Below are 5,165 nucleotides of genomic sequence, written 5' to 3' on the forward strand. Positions count from 1 at the left end.
GACCCCTCCTTCTCTGAGCAACCAGGCAAGCAAACCCCCTTGAGCATTCCGATATCGCCCATTTCTTTCCCTCTCATGCTTGCATTAGAACTGCTTCTGCTTTCTGTACGATCCTACTCTGATGCATAGCCTGTTGTTGTTACCTGCTTTCATACCTTACCTGATTTTCCTAAATTGCTTAGTATAGGTTGGTTAGTGTTCCATCAGTGACCCCCCACCTTGTCCCAGTTGCCCCGCTTTATGTTCGATGACTCGATCAACGTGTTCGACGTCCAGGCCCCGACACCGCACATCACCCCCCCCCTTAGTTGTACGACTCTGTAGAGTAACCATCGAGTGCCGAGGGTGGAACCTCATACATCACTCCTGATGAGATCTCTGTAGTGTAGCTATTCGGTCGTGATCATCGAGGGTGATTTCCTCCTTAACCACTTCCGTTACGGCTCTGTCGTGCAACCCCTCAAGTGTGAACCTCGAGGGTGGATCCTCTTACGTTCACCTTGATGATAACACCGAGTGGAATTCACCGGGGGTGATTCCTCGGGTTTTCCCCTTGGTGTTTGACACACAGTTACTATGACTTTGCACTGAACCATGTTGCTAAAGACGGGTCGACCCTGAGTGGTACCCGCGCGAGCTTAATTGCGGGTGGTGTGGAGTCGGGTTGACCTGGAAGGTGCCCGCGAGATACTTACGATGCATGGTTGGGCATTCTTAGCCCTTGCCGCAAGTACTCGAGACGGGGCGACGGGGTCACATCGATCGTGAGTCTCTGCTCGTTACCGCGCGTTCCTAATCCACTACGATTTGGATATTTGATCCGAGGGGCCTCAGGCCTGATAGCACTAACCATCACGTGGGCATAGTATGGGCGTTCTGCGTCGTATACATCAGCCAAAGCTTAATAGACGTCAGCGACTGAGCAGCGCGCACCGGGTTGGACTGGAAAGCACCTCCCTTGTTGAACTAGTTAGCTAGGTCTGCTCACCGACCGCGTTCGCAACATGCAGGAGTTCCCGGGGAGATGGCCCATGACCGCTGGGGGCATATGTTTAGTCCGTCATGCTGGCCTCTCTATCAAGCCTAGGTCGGGTTGCAGCATATTGTTTGGCCGAGGCCGGGCATGACCCAGGAAAGTGTGTCCAGCCGGAGTTAATCGAGCGTGGTGGGTAAGTTGGTGCACCCCTGCAGGGAAGAAAACATCTATCGATAGCCTGTCCTACGGTAACGGACACTTGGAGTTGTATCCCGATCGATACAACTAGAACTGGATACTTGTGATGAGAATTGGATGCTGATGAGAATTGGATTGTGATGATAACTGAATAGTATGGCTCTAGGATTGCTTTCTCGCAGGGAGTCGAGAAAGGATCTCTGGCCGAGGTTGATAACACTTCTACTACTTTACTTTATGCTACTCTACTCCCTCCTGTTGCTGCAAGATGGTGGTTTCCAGAAGATGTTAGTCTTCGATAGGCTAGGCTTTCCCCTTCCCTTCTGGCATTCTGCAGTTTAGTCCATAGATACAACCCTTTCCTTTGATACAGATGCATACTTAGTTTAGGTCTGATGTAAGTCTTGCGAGTACTTTGGACGAGTACTCACGGTTGCTTTGCTACCTCCTTTTCCCCATACCCGGTTGTTGCGACCAGATGACGGATCCCAGGAGCCAGATGACGCCACCAATGACTACTGCTACCCCGAGGGTGACTACTACTACGTGACGGCCGCTGGCGACTTGGAGTAGTTAGGAGGCTCCCAGGCAGGAGGCCTTGCCTTTTCGATCGTTGTTGTTTTTGTGCTAGCCTTCTTAAGGCAAACTTGTTTAACTCATGTCTGTACTCAGATATTGTTGCTTCCGCTGACTCTGGTGTATCCGAGCTTATGTATTCGACCTCTCGAGGCCCCTGGCTTGTAATATAAAGCTTGTATTATTTTAATTTGTGTCTAGAGTTGTGTTTTGATATCTTTCTGTGAGTCCTTGATCTTGATCGTACACATTTGCGTGTATGATTAGTGTACGATTGAATCGAGGGCGTCACAAAGTGTTTGGTCCACAGTACTTGAGAGCACCCAATGCCAGGACATTCATAGGCTTTTGGAGATGAACAAAGCTCGATGGTTTCCAGGTATGCTCAGATATGTGGATTGCATGCATTGGAAATAGAGGAACTGTCCAAAAGCATGGCATGGACAATTCAAGGGTCGTGGGAAGGATGCACTATCATTCTTGAGGCAGATGCCGATCATGAAACATGGATTTGGCATGCATGTTTTGGTATGCATGGATCTTGCAATGACATCTACGTTCTCGATTGGTCATCTCTGTTTGCCAAGTTAGCAAATGGAGAAGCACCACCAGTGACCTTCGAAGCAAATGGCCGCACATACAATTATGGGTACTATCTTGCAGATGGGATCTACCCGAGGTGGAGTGCATTTGTCAAGCCAGTTGCAAAACCCGAAGGTAAGAAAGAACTCGTCTTTCACAACGCACAAGCAGCCGCTAGAAAAGATGTTGAGAGGGCTTTTGGGATTTTGCAATCTCAATTTGCTATGGTGCGAGGATCATCTAGATTTTGGGATCAAAAGATTCTTTAGTGCATCATGACTGCTTGCGTGATTATGCATAACATGATCATTGAGAACGAGCGTGAAAAAAAAATTAGATTACAACTTCTATCACTTGATGGGCATTCCTGTTAACCCCATGCGAAAAGAACAGCGCATCAGACGTTTCATGAAGGTGTATATCGAGATTAGAGACACCGATGTGCATGATCAACTCCAGAAAGATTTGATGGAAGAGCATTGGAATGGCATGGCGAAAGAGCCGCATAGATTCATTATTTGTTTGTGAAAAACTATGTTGTATTGTGCAAAACAATGTTGCATTTGTGTTGCATTTTATCTCGTGGATTTGAAGAGCTATGTAATAATTTGATATTGTGGACATGTATAATTTTTTAAGTTGTTTTTAGATGTTTTTTGCAATATGTGCGGTTGTACAGTGGCTGAACAGCAGCCGCGCGGCCGATTTTACATCTTTATTTCGGACCATCTATTGGAGTTGATATTTTACATCTTTATTTTGAATCATCTGTTGGTGTTGAGACTTTTTCAGAGATGTAAAAAAACACTTTTTGGATGCTCCAAAGTTTTACATCACCAATTTAAAGTATCAAAAGATACATCATGTATTAGAGATGCTCTAACCAAGTCAAGATGCATATACATACGTAAAGCTACTAGTAGGAGTAGTAAAGCTGATACGATATGGTCGCTTGCTTGCTTGCTTGCAAGAGCCTCCGTCCAGCCGCAGCAACAACAGTTGTCGTCGGAGCAGGCTTTGCAAAATCCAACCTTGAACTGCTTCCCGGTGCCATGCTAAACAAAGATATACCGGGCGGGCGATGGCACCGGCAGCACCGCACGATCACTCACTTTAGAGCATCCCCAGCCGCGTTCTAGAAAGATCTTTTCATATGATTTTTTCCGTCGGCACCGAAAAAACGGGTCAGTCGCGTCTCAGAAACTCGATTTACGCCGGCCTGGTTCGAAATTAGCGTCGACGAACCCAGGCCGAACCCGGAGCGCTAGAGGCGCCGGGGCGAGCGGTTTTGACGCAAAAGAGCCGTGGGCCAGCCGCGTCAGCGACACTGCCCTCGTCTTCCCCAGCGCCTCGGTTTCCCACGGGGAATCAATGGCAAGGCTGCCGCCGGTCAGCCTTGCCATTGATTTCTCACGGGCGGCGCGTCACGGGGCGGCGTGCCGACGCCTCCCCTCCCTCGCACGCGTACACACGGGCGCGGCGCGGCTTTATAAGCCGGTGGCCTCCCTCGTCTCTGGCCACACCAGCCCTAGCCGCCGAGCTCTACCTCTTCGGTGCGCCGCCGCCGAGCCCTCCCTCGCCCTCTCCCGTGCGCCGCCGCCGCCGAGCTCTCCCTCTCCCGATGGCCGAACGGTTCCCCGGAGACGAGGCAACGGCCAACGGCTTCGGCCGTCGCTCACTCCGCGAACAGGAGTCGTGGCTCCTGTTCGAGGCCAACATCCCGACGCCGCCGGACATGCGCGCCGGGTCGACGGGGTGGAGGCTCAGCAACGGCGGAGTGCCCATTCCCCCGTTGCCCGACGCCGTGGCGCGCCCCTCCTACTTCGCTGACGAGGTAGAGATCGTGCGCGCCTCCCTCACCGGCGACCAGCTCGCCCTCCCCTAGTACGCTGCCGACAACCACGCGGCGTGGGCGGCGCACTTCGAGCGCCGTCAGTAGCAGAGGCTGGCGTCCACCAACAGGGCGCTGGTGGTGGGCGGCGTGAAGAACAGCGAGGGGTGCCACCTGTGGTGGGGCGTCCCCGGCCGCACGCTCGAGGGCGGCAACAACCCGCCGTTGGCATACCCCCCGGCAAGGGTGGCCGCCCCGGCCCACCGCCGACGCGACGAGCAATGGATGCCCAGGAGGTTCGGCTCCTCCTCTTCTTCCTCCTTGCGCTCTTCTTCCCACTCCTCCGGCTCTCCGGCGCTGCTCGGCGTCAAGACCGAGCCCCCGGCGGAGACGCCGCTCGGCCGACGCACTCGCAGCGCCGGCATCGTCATCAACGAGGGCGGCCGGTGCGCCTCCTCGTCGGCTCCTCCGCGCTTCGTCAAGCCAAAGACGGAGCCGGGGCTCGCGCCGGTGAAGACGGAGCCGGGTCTTCCCGCCGTGAAGACGGAGCACGGCGAGTGGGGCACGACGACGACGCAGCTCTGGAATGAGCGCGCAAGGACTCCGTGAAGATGGTGAGGGAGCGCCAGTGCGTCGTCCTGCGGCGGTTCGAGCAGCGCCGCCGGGGCCGCGACGAAGCAGGAGTAGTCGTCATCGAGGACAGCGACGACGACGACGCGCCGCCGCCACCAGTCCACGTTGATGATGCCGGTCAGGGGTCCACCAGGGACGGCCGCGTCAAGAAGGAGAAGGCCGACGACGACGGCGGCGAGGATGACGACGACGACGGCGACTACTCGGCGTTCATCGATTTCTTTTATTTGTTATATTTGCTATGTACCGCCGAACATGTTAATATATGTCAAAATTTATCGAAATTTAGCCGTGTTTAACCGAATTTTGTCGAACCATTTTTTAAATAAATTATACGCATCTGGGGCCGGCGACTGGGGACCAACTCGT

Source organism: Triticum aestivum, chromosome 2A (assembly GCF_018294505.1).
Source record: "Triticum aestivum cultivar Chinese Spring chromosome 2A, IWGSC CS RefSeq v2.1, whole genome shotgun sequence".
NCBI classification, from domain to species: domain Eukaryota; kingdom Viridiplantae; phylum Streptophyta; class Magnoliopsida; order Poales; family Poaceae; genus Triticum; species Triticum aestivum.